This window comes from Capra hircus, chromosome 14, assembly GCF_001704415.2.
Source record: "Capra hircus breed San Clemente chromosome 14, ASM170441v1, whole genome shotgun sequence".
Lineage (NCBI taxonomy): Eukaryota > Metazoa > Chordata > Mammalia > Artiodactyla > Bovidae > Capra > Capra hircus.
Genome location: NC_030821.1, coordinates 26,020,469 through 26,033,074, shown reverse-complemented (window position 1 = coordinate 26,033,074; position 12,606 = coordinate 26,020,469). Strand labels below are relative to the sequence as shown.

The 12,606-nt window shown below is 40.8% G+C and overlaps 1 long non-coding RNA gene across 1 annotated transcript in view; it reads left to right on the top strand.

Moving 5' to 3' along the window:
• Positions 1-1,693, top strand: part of LOC102188518 — a 123,621-nt gene extending 121,928 nt beyond the window's left edge. The window contains exon 5 of the long non-coding RNA XR_310536.3: positions 1,644-1,693. This is a non-coding gene — a long non-coding RNA (uncharacterized LOC102188518). The remainder of the gene's footprint in view (positions 1-1,643) is intronic.

Sequence of the window (12,606 nt, the reverse complement as noted above, 5' to 3'; positions counted from 1 at the left end):
AATACACATTTGTTGTTATAACCCACAGAGTTACTGGGGTTGTTTGTTATAGCAAAAACTGGCTAACAGATTTTGAATGGATTTGTTGCTGAAAATAAGGAAGAATTATATTGTCTATAAAAGTGCTTGGTTTATATAGGAAAACCATATAAGAGTCTGAATGTACATAGATGCATGAACTCAATCGGAATTATTTGTAGGTAGAACTAAAAGATATCAGTTAATTTGCTTGGTTATTTGCTACTTGGACAGTAGTTTTAAAGTCAAAAGTAGTGACCCTAGATTGAGAGACCGAGAGGGGAGATTTAATAGGTTTTTCAGATATTTTCCTTTTAAAAAATTAATCAATAAGTACTTATAGACCCGAAAAATCCAAAAGAAATTCCAGTATAGATTAGAAGATAGATCAGTGTTTCCAAAGATGTTGATACTTAGGGAAGAGCTTGCAGATTTAAATAAGGAAATACCTATGTTGAATGTTTGAAACATTGCTTGTCTAATGTTATGTCAACTTGAGGAATGAGATTCTGTACCTGGTGGTACAGAATGGTTTAGCTGCTAAGACATGTCTGACTCTTGTGGCCCCATGGACTGTAGCTTGCCAGGTTCCTCTATCCATGGGATTTCCCAGGTAAGAATACTGAAATGGGTTGCCATTTCCTTCTCTAGGGATCTTCCCAGCTCTTTATACCTGGAATACAACTCAATTATATATTTTTTATTCTTTGAATTTTCATCATCCTATAGTAGAAAATACTTTTGAGATGGAAAAACAAAAATGACAAGGGAGTTTTACTTAGAAGTATGTTTTGAATGGCATTTATGTGTCACTGAGAAAACTAAATTGATGAATGTTGTGGCAAAACCCCAGGGAATTATGAGTTCATAAGTTAATTAGAAGCTCCACATGCAGAAGGAAGTATCTAAATAGGCTGACTTAAAAAGGTCTGTCATCTGACTAGAGGGCTGACTAACCCCCTTATTCATCTTTTTAAATGTCCTTGCAATTGTGAGGGTTAGCATCATCAGTATAATTTTTAAATTCTAGAAAGACATTTTTACAATAACAGGTCTCATATCATGGATTTCTGGTTTTCTGAACTTTAAAATAACATATTGTATTCATAAAAGTAACATAAATGAAAATATATATCTATATATGTGAAGTGAAGTTGCTCAATCGTGTCCAACTCTTTGCGACCCCATGGACTGTAGCCTACCAGGCTCCTCGCTCCTGAGAACAGGATTCTCTAGGCAAGAGCACTGGAGTGGGTTGCCATTTCCTTCTCCAGGGCATCTTCCCAACCCAGGGATCGAACCTGGTTCTCCCACATTCCAGGCAGACGCTTTAACCTCTGAGCCACCATACCCACAACTATATTTCTTAAAGGAGAATTGGTTTACTGAGTCACTCATGAATCCATTCACTGAAAAAGTATTTGAGTACCTGCTGCATGGCAATCTCTGTATTTTTTTAGTTGAAGTAGAGTTACAATGTTGTGTTAGTTCCTGGTGTACAGCAAAGTGATTCAGTTATATATATTTTTTCATATTATTTTTCCATTATGGTTTATTATAGGATATTGAATATAGTTCCCTATGCTATATAGTAGGATCATGCTTTTTATCTCTTTTATATATAGGGCTTCCCTGGTGGCTCAGAGGTTAAAGCATCTGCCTCCAATGCGGGAGACCCGGGTTCGATCCCTGGGTCGGGAAGATCCCCTGGAGAAGGAAATGGCAATCCACTCCAGTATTCTTGCCGGAGAATCCTATGGACGGAGAAGCCTAGTAGGTATCTCTTTTATATATAGTAGTTTGTATCTCATATTCATAATCTCTCGCCCACCCTCTTTCCCCTTTAGTAACATTTAAAACATAAATATGTTTTCTATGTCTGTTTCTGTTTTCTGAATAAGTCCATTTGTGGCATATTTTAGACTCAGTATATAAATGACATCATACGGCATCTGACTTACATTACTTGGTCTGATAATCTCTAGGTCCATCCATGTTGCTGCAAATGATATTGTTACATCCTTTTTTATGGCTGAGTGGTATTTCATTGTGTATCTGTACCACATGTTCTTTATCCATTCATCTGTCAGTGGACATTTCAGTTCAGTTCAGTTCAGTCACTCAGTCATGTCTGACATCTGCAACCCCATGGACTGCAGCACACCAAGCCTCCCTATCCATCATCAGCTCCTTCAGTTTAACCAAACTCATGTCCATTGAGTCAGTGATGCCTTATACCATCTCATCCTCTGTCGTCCCCTTCTCCTCTCGCCTTCAATCTTTCCCAGCACTGGGGTCTTTTCAAATGAGTCAGCTCCTTGGATCAGGTGGACAAAGTACTGGAGTTTCAGTTTCAACATCAGTCCTTTCAATTAATATTCAGGACTGATTTCCTTTAGGATTGAATGGTTGGATCTCCTTGCAGTCCAGGGGACTCTCAAGAGTCTTCTCCAACACCACAGTTCAAAAGCATCAATTCTTCGGCACTCAGCATTCTTTATAGTCCAAAACTCCCATCCATACATTACTACTGGAAAAACCATATCCTTGACTATGCAGACCGTTGTTGGTAAAGTAATGTCTCACATTTTTAATATGCTGTCTAGATTGGCCATAACTTTCCTTCCAAGGAGTAAGAGTCTTTTATTTTCATGGCTACAGTCACCATCTGCAATGATTTTGGAGCCCATTAAAAAAAAAAAAAAAAAAAGCCTGCCACTGTTTCCACTGTTTCCCCATCTATTTCCCATGAAGTGATGGGACCAGATGCCAAGATCTTAGTTTTCTGAATGTTGAACTTTAAGCCAACTTTTTCACTCTCCTCTTTCACTTTCATCAAGAGGCTCTTTAGTTCTTCTTAACTTTCTGCCATAAGGGTGGTGTCATCTGCATATCTAAGGTTATTGATATTTCTCCTGGCAATCTTGATTCCAGCTTGTGCTTCTTCCAGCCCAGCGTTTCTCATGATGTACTCTGCATAGAAGTTAAATAAGCAGGGTGACAATATACAGACAATATACAAAGGGAGGTGACATACTCCTTTTCCTATTTGGAACCAGTCTGTTGTTCCATGTCCAGTTCTAACTGTCGCTTCCTGACCTGCATACAGATTTCTCAAGAGGCAGGTCAGGTGGTCTGGTATTCCCATCTCTTTCAGAATTTTCCATAGTGTATTGTGATCCACACAGTCAAAGGCTATGGCATAGTCAATAAAACAGAAAATGGATATTTTTCTGGAACTCTCTTGCTTTTTTAAAGTTCCAGCAGATGTTGGAAATTTGATCTCTGGTTCCTCTGCCTTCTCTAAACCCAGCTTGAACATCTGGTAGTTCACAGTTCACATATTGTTAAAGCCTGTCTTGAAGAATTTTAAGCATTACTTTACTAGTGTGTGAGATGAGTGCAATTGTGCGGTAGTTTCAACATTCTTAGGCAATGCCTTTCTTTGGGATTGGAATGAAAACGGACCTATTCCAGTCCTGTGGCCACTGCTGAGTTTTCCGAATTTGCTGCCGTATTGAGCAGCACTTTCACAACATCATCTGTTAGGATTTGAAAAGGCTCAACTGGAATTCCATCACTTCCACTAGTTTTGTTCATAATGATGCAGTCTAAGGCCCACTTGACTCTGAATTCCAGGATGTCTGGCTTTAGGTGAGTGATCACACCATCATGATTATCGGGGTCATGAAGATCTTTTTTGTATAGTTCTGTGTATTCTTGCCACCTCTTCTTAATATCTTCTGCTTCTGTTAGGTCCATACCATTTCTGTCCTTTATTGAGTCCATCTTTGCATGAAATGTTCCTTTGGTATCTCTAATTTTCTTGAGGAGATCTCTAGTCTTTCCCATTCTATTGTTTTCCTCTATTTCTTTGCACTGATCACTGAGGAAGGCTTTCTTATCTCTCCTTGGTATTCTTTGGAACTCTGCATTCAAATGTGTATATCTTTCCTTTTGTGCTTTGCTTTTCACTTCTCTTCATTTCACAGTTATTTATAAGGCCTCCTCAGACAGCCATTTTGCTTTTTGCATTTCTTTTCCATGGGAATGGTCTTGATCCCTGTCTCCTGTACAATGTCATGAATCTCTGTCCATAGTTCATCAAGCACTCTATATATCAGATCTAGGCCCTTAAATCTATTTCTCACTTCCACTGTATAATCATAAGGGATTTGATTTAGGTCATACCTTAATGGTCGAGTGGTTTTCCCTACTTTCTTCAATTTAAAACTGAATTTGGCAATAAGGAGTTCATGATCTGAGTCACAGCCAGCTTCTGGTCTTGTTTTTCCTGACTATATAGAGCTTCTCCATCTTTGGCTGCAAAGAATATAATCAATCTGATTTCAGTTTTGATCATCTGATGATGTCCATGTGTAGAGTCTCCTCTTGTGTTGTTGGAAGAGGGTGTTTGCTATGACCGGTGTGTTCTCTTGGCAAAACTCTATTAGCCTTTGCCCTGCTTCATTCTGTACTCCAAGGCCAAATTTGCCTGTTACTCCAGGTATTTCTTGATCTCCTACTTTTGCATTCCAGTCCCCTATAATGAAAAGGACATCTTTTTGGGGTGTTCGTTCTAAAAGGTCTTGTAGGTCTTCATAGAACTGTTCAACTTCAGGTCATGGCATAGCCTTGGATTGCCATGATATTCAATGGTTTGCCTTGGAAACGAACAGAGATCATTCTGTCGTTTTTGAGATTGCATCCAAGTACTGCATCTTGGACTCTTTTGGTGACTATGATGGCTACTCCATTTCTTCTAAGGGATCTTGCCCACAATAGTAGATAAAATGGTCATCTGAGTTAAATTCACCCATTCCAGTCCATTTTAGTTCGCTGATTCCTAAAATGTCAACGTTCATTCTTGCCGTCTCCTGTTTAACCACTTCCAGTTTGCCTTGATTCATGGACCTAACATTCCAGGTTCCTATACAAATTGCTCTTCACAGCATCAGACCATCCTTCCATCACCAGTTACATCCACAACTGGGTGTTGTTTTTTGCTTGCTCCATTTCTTCATTCTTTCTGGAGTTCTTTCTCCACTGATCTCCAGTAGCATATTGTACACCTACCAACCTGGGAAGTTCATCTTTCAGTGTCCTATCTTTTTGTCTTTTCATACTGTTCATGGGGTTCTCAAGGAAAGAATACTGAAGTGGTTTGCCATTCCCTTCTCCAGTGGACCACATTTAGTCAGAACTTTCCACCATGACCCATTTGTCTCGAGTGGCCCTACATGGCATGGCTCATAGTTTCATTGAATTAGACACAGCTGTGGTCCCTGTGACTAGATTGGTTAGTTTTCTGTGATTGTGTTTTCAGTCTGTCTGCCCTCTGGAGGAGAAGGATAAGAGGCTTATGGAAGCTTCCTAATGGGAGAGACTGACTGAGGGGGAAGCTGAGTCTTGTTTTGATTGGGCCATGCTCAGTAAATCTTTAAACCAATTTTCTGTTGATGGGTGGTGCTGTGTTCCCTCCCTGCAGTTTACTTGGGGCCAAACTATCATGATGGTAATGAACATAATGGTGACCTCCTTCAAAAGATCCCATGCATGTACTGCTATACTCATTGCCCCCAACTCTGCAGCAGGCCACCACCAACCCACGCCTCTGCTGTAGACTCCTGGATACTCACGGGCAAGTCTGGGTCAGTCTCTTGTGGGGTCACTGCTCCTTTCTCCTGGTGCACAAGGTTCTGTTTGTGCCCTCCAAGAGTCTATTTCCCAGTCTTGTGTAAGTTCTGGCAGGTCTGTGGTGGGGTTAATGACGACCTCCTCTACGAGGGCTTATGCCATACTGAAGTCTGCTGCACCCAGAGCCCCTGTCCCTGTGGCAGGCCACTGCTGACCCGTACCCCCACAGCAAATGCTCAAACATAGTTCTGTCTCTGTCTCTGTGGGGTCCCTGGGTCCTGGTGCACACAAGGTTTGTTTGAGCCCTCTGAGTATCTGGCGGGAATGGGGTTTGATTCTAAATGCAAATTCGTCCCTCCTACCATCTCTCTGGGACTTCTCCTTTGCCCTTGGACAGGGGGTATCTCCTCACAGCTGCTCCAGGGCCTACCGTCTTACTGGGGTTTCTCTGACCTTGGATGTGGGATATCTTCTTATGGCAGGTCCAGTGAAGCACAGCCGCAGCTCCTGACCTTGGACGTGGGGTATCTCCTCTCCGCAGCTCACCGCTCCAGCAAGTGGACATTTAGGTTGCTTCTATGTCTTGACTGTTGTAAATATTGCTGCAACAAACGTTGGGGTACATGTATCCTTTTGAATTATGGTTTTCTCCAGATATATGCCCAGGAGTGAGGTTGCTGGATCATATGGCATCTCTCTTTTTAGTTTTTAGTGACTGCAACAATTTACATTCCCAACAATAATGTAAGTGGATTCTCTTTTCTCCACACCATCCAGCATTTGTTATTTGAAGACTTTTACCTTTTTATTGTATTTATTTATTTTTGGCCGTGCTGGGTTTTCATTGCTTTTGCATGGGCTTTCTCTAGTTGCAGCAAGTGGGGGCTGCTCTCAGGTTGCAGTGGTCAGGCTTCTCTTTGGGGTGGCTTCTCTTGTTGTGGAGCACAGGACCTAGGCTCTAGGCAAGCGTGCTTCGCCAGTTGCAGCATGCAGGAGTAGTGGTGTGTGGGCTCTAGGGCACGTGGACTACAGTAGTTGTGGCACACAGGCCCTAGAGCACAGGCCTAGTAGTTGTGGTACATGAGTTTAGTTTATTTGCAGCACATGAAATCTTCCTGGACTAGGGATCGAACCTGTGTCCCTGCATTGGCAGGCAGAGTCCCATCCACTGCGCCACCAGAGAAGTCCTATTTGAAACTTTTAAATAATGGGCATTCTCATCAGCATGAGGTGGAGTAAACCCATCTTTGATCAACTGAGATGGCATATAAAAGAAATGACTGCCTACTCCAGGAACTTATAATATAACAAGTGTGTCAAGATTCATATGTATGAAATAGTTAAGTAATAAACTGATGGTGATAGTGATTTTTGTGTTAAAAATAATGGTTCAGGAAATAAATTCTTTGGACTCTTGGAGACAAAAGGAGGGCCAAGGCAGTTTCATAGACAAATGAGACTTACAGATCAAAGAGGAATTTGATCTTTCAATTGGGTGAGATTTGTTTAGGTGAGTTCTAAGAGCAAGAATAAAGCTGTAAATACAGGAAGAAGTAAAGAGCACAATAGTATCTTAAAAAGACTAAATTACTGAGCAGTTTAGTACTGAAGGAAAGATGTTGTGTGCCATTAATTTTACTAGAAAACCTCTGCTGGTTTCACAGACAACAATGTTGCAATTGGGAACTGTGGCTAACACAAGTAAGATGATAGCAGATTTTTTGGCATCTTTTGCAAGCACAGTGGGTATTACAGGTAGCTAAGAGAGAAGCACAAAGAAATGATTCTTTTGAACTGTGGTGTTAGAAAAGACTCTTGAGAGTCCTTGGACTGCAAGGAGATCCAGCCAGTCCATTCTAAAGGAGATCAGCCCTGGGATTTCTTTGGAGGAGATGATGCTGAAGCTGAAACTCCAGTACTTTGGCCACCTCACGCGAAGAGTTGACTCATTGGAAAAGACTCTGATGCTGAGAGGGATTGAGGGCAGGAGGAGAAGGGGACAGCAGAGGATGAGATCGCTGGATGGCATCACTGACTCGATGGACGTGAGTCTGAATGAACTCTGGGTGTTGGTGATGGACAGGAAGGCCTGGCATGCTGCGATTCATGGGGTCGCAAAGAGTCGGACACAACTGAGCGACTGAATTGAACTGAACTGAACTGAACTGAAGAGAGAAGCATTGCTAGGACAGGGACTTTTCCTGACTTGAAGAGCTAAAGTTAGTTCTAGTTAAGAAGTACCAGTTTGTCCATGTCTTCACTGAGCTATTGTTGCATGAAATGTGAGAAACTATTATACTTGAATGGGGAATAAATGCATAGGTACTAGTACTATTTGGTTCTGTAGAGAACAATCAAGAGACTCCTTATGCCAAACGGTTTCAGCTTTTTTCACTGTGGTCCCCAGTAAGAAACTCGTTTTAAATAACAATTGAATATACATGTTTATAACTATGTCTATACTGATTGTTTTAAGACATTATATACTTCATGTTTATGTGGATGAGAGTAGACAGTGTTTACTGCTTACTGTAGTTGTGCTGTCAGAAGCTATAAAGTTCCTTTAGTGTCATGCTTTTGTCTCCCCTTTAGTTTTTGGGTTTTCACAGAGACTTCTGAAATAGGATCTGAGGCTTGCAGTTCTTTAGCAGTTATCTCCTGATATGACACAGGAACCCTGTGATGTTGGGGTAAAGTTTAGGGGGAGGGAAAGTATCCTGTGGCCCCATGATGAGGTCTTAAGTCTTTTAGTGAGTCTGAGTTGGGTATTTCCCTTCCTGCAGGTAGTTAGACTTACGCAAAAATCCCAGTCATTCAGACTCTGGTAAAGTAGTTTCCCTTAAAGGTAAATCCTTGTTAAGAACAGAAAGCTCTGGGCATATTTCAAAATGGTTACTTTCCCCCTCCTCCTACTGGAAGCACTCCCATCTACACAGTGAGAACCTACCTGATGGGGCTCCTAGAGGTAGAGCTCAGAAGAGCCAGAGAGACCCCTTAAAATTGGGCCCCATGGAGTTTTTAACTCTCAAGTTTGGGGAGTTTTAATTTTCAAACATCAAGCCACTGAACAGTTCATAAATTACAGTTGAAAGTATTCCTACCAGTACTGGCTCCTGCTGCTGGGCTTCTGCTGCTGGTAAACTGTGATTCTCTGTATCTTCCTGTCTCTCAAGTTTTGGGAGTAACAATTAATCCTTCAGCCTCAGTCCTTTGACAAATCTAAGAATTGAAGACTTTCAATTTGTCCTGCTTTTTCCTTGTTGTGAAGATGAGAATGATACCTTTCAAACTATCAAAATTTTATTCAGTTCAGTTTAGTCGCTCAGTCGTGTCCGACTCCTTGTGACTCCATGAGTTGCAGCACGCCAGGCTTCCCTGTCCATCACCAACTCCCAGAGTTCACTCAGACTCACGTCCATCGAGTCAGTGATGCCATCCAGCCATCTCATCCTCTGTCGTCCCCTTCTCCTCCTGCCCTCAATCCCTCCCAGTATCAGGGTCTTTTCCAACGAGTCAACTCTTCCCATGAGGTGGCCAAAAAATTGGAGTTTCAGCTTTAGCATTAGTCCTTCCAAAGAACACCCAGGGCTGATCTCCTTTTGGATGGACTGGTTGGATCTCCTTGCAGTCCAAGGGACTCTCAAGAGTCTTCTCCAACACCACAGTTCAAAAGCATCAGTTCTTCAGTGCTCAGCGTTCTTCACAGTCCAACTCTCACATCCATACATGACCACTGGAAAAACCATAGCCTTGACTAGACGCACCTTTGTTGGCAAAGTAATGTCTCTGCTTCTGAATATGCTATCTAGGTTGGTCATAACTTTCCTTCCAAGGTGTAAGTGTCTTAATTTCATGGCTGCAATCACCATCTGCAGTGATTTTGGAGCTCAAAAAAGTAAAGTCTGACACTGTTTCCACTGTTTCCCCATCTATTTCCCATGAGGTGACGGGACTGGATGCCACGATCTTAGTTTTCTGAATGTTGAGCTTTAAGCCAACATTTTCACTCTCCTCTTTCACTTTCATCAAGAGGCTTTTTAGTTTCTCTTTGCTTTCTGCCATAAGGGTGGTGTCATCTGCATATCTGAGGTTATTGATATTTCTCCCGGCAATCTTGATTTAAGCGTGTGCTTCTTCCAGCCCTGCATTTCTCATGATGTACTCTGCATAGAAGTTAAATAAGCAGGTTGACCATATACAGCCTTGACGTACTCCTTTTCCTATTTGGAACCAGTCTGTTGTTCCATGTCCGGTTCTAACTGTTGCTCCCTGACCTGCATATAGGTTTCTCAAGAGGCAGGTCAGGTGGTCTGGTATTCCCATCTCTTTCAGAATTTTCCACAGTGTATTGTGATCCACACAGTCAAAGGCTATGGCATAGTCAGTAAAGCAGAAATAGATATTTTTCTGGAACTCTCTTGCTTTTTCAATGATCCAGCAGATGTTGGCAGTTTGATCTCTGGTTCCTCTGCCTTTTCTAAAACCAGCTTGAACATCTGAAGCTTAGGTTCACATATTGCTGAAGCCTGGCTTGGAGAATTTTGAGCATTACTTTACTAGTGTGTGAGATGAGTGCAATTGTGCAGTAGTTTAAGCATTCTTTGGCATTGCCTTTCTTTGGGATTGGAATGAAAACTGACCTTTTCCAGTCCTGTGGCCACTGCTGAGTTTTCCAAATTTGCTGGCATATTGAGTGCAGCACTTACACAGCAGTATCTTTCAGGATTTGAAATAGCTCAACTGGAATTCCATCACCTCCACTAGCTTTGTTCGTAGTGATGCTTTCTAAGGCCCACTTGACTTCACATTGGCTCTAGGTGAGTGATGACACCATCGTGATTATCTTGGTCATGAAGATCTTTTTTGTGCAGTGAATACTATGTTTTTTCTATTTGATTCCCTCTCATTTTATTTTATCTATTTTTTATAATAAATTTATTTATTTTAATTGGAGGTTAATTACTTTACAATATTGTATTGGTTTTGCCATACATCAATATGTATACACTACAGGTATACACGTGTTCCCCATCCTGAACCCCCCTCCCACATCCCTCCCCATACCATCCCTCTGGGTCGTCCCAGTGCACCAGCCCCAAGCATCCAGTATCATACATTGAACCTGGGCTGGTGACTCACTTCATATATGATATTATACATGTTTCAATGCCATTCTCCCAAATCATCCCACTCTCTCCCTCTCCCACAGAGTCCAAAAAGACTGCTCTATACATCTGTGTCTCTTTTGCCATCTCGCATACAGGGTTATCATTACCATCTTTCTAAATTCCTTATATATGTGTTAGTATACTGTATTCGTGTTTTTCTTTCTGGCTTACTTCACTCAGCCCTCTAAACTGGATTGCCTTTATGGTTATATATTTATTAAAGGAAACACTATCGAATTCTTCCATAACCTGAAAGTAGGAAAGCTGTGACTCCAGAAACACTAAAAATGATGAATTTGATCAGATAAAAATTTAAGACATGATTATAAAAAGACAGATTTTAAAATCTTAAATGATTCATTAGGAAAATTATATGTTTCAAGGGGTTAATATTTCTAATACATATTTAAGCTTCTAAAATGAAAGGAAAAAGACAACCCTATAATAAGATGAGCTAAAAATATGAGTAAAGTTCATAGGAAAAAGAAATGCACGTGGAACTTTAAAAGGGTTTTTAACCATGTTCATAACAATGAAAATGTAATTTAGAACCTCATTGAGTTGTCATTTCTGTTTTATCAGATTGGGAAAAGGCCAAAAGTTTGACAACATACTGTTGATGAGGCTGTGAAAATATAGGCACCCTAATACATTGTTATGGAAATACAAGATGTGGGAATTCCCTGGTGGGCCAGTGGTTAGGACTCTGCAGTTCCATTGCATGGGGCACAGGTTGGACCTCTGGTTAGGGAACTAAGATTCCACAAGGCTTTCAGTGCAAAAATTAACTTCTACAGAGAAAGGAATTTTTCAACACATATCAGAATTATGCAAGTACATACCCTTTGACCTAACAATCCATTTCTAGGAATCAACTATAAAGATACATTGGGGAAAAAAGAAAAAAAGAGGTTGACAAGGAATTCATTAAAGTACTATTTATAATAACAAGGACTGGAAACAACCCAAATGTCCATTAACAGGGGATGGGTTAAATAAAACCATGCTATATCAATACAGTGACATACTTTGCACCTGTAAAGAAGAAATAAGTGATATTTATAACTGTGGCATGATCTCTGTGATATACTCTACAGTTTTAAAAGGAGTAATTATGGTATGCTGTCATTTGTCTATAAAAATAGGAAAAACATTTCCTCATATTAAAAATAAGGGCTTCCCTGGTGGCTTAGGCAGTAAAGAATCTGCCTGTAATACAGGAGATCTGGGTTTGATCTCTGGGTGGGAAAGATCCCCTGGAGAGGGGAATGGCTATCCACTCCAGGATTCTGGCCTGAGAATTCCATGGACAGAGCTACAGTCCATGGGATCACAAAGAGTCAAACATGACTGAGTGACTAACACTTTCACACACTAAAAATAAAAGAAACAACAACAAATGTTGGAGAGGATATAAAATAGCAGGAACTCTCATTCATTGCTGGTGAGAATATAAAATGGTATAGCCACACTGGAAGATAGTTTGGTAGTTTCTTACAAAACTAAACATACTCTTACCATATGATCCAACAGTTACACTCCTTGATATTAACTCAAATAAGTTGAAAACTTATGTCTATGCCAAAACCTGCACACAAATGTCTATGCCAACTTTATCATGATTGGCAAAACTTAGAAGTAACCAAGATGTCTTGCAGCAAATACAATGGTTTGAATGTGTCTTCCCTCAATTTATGTGTTGAAACCTACCCACCAAGCTGATCATATTAGGCAGTAGAGCCTTTGGGGAGTGATTAGGTTATAAGGGAAAAGTCATCATGAA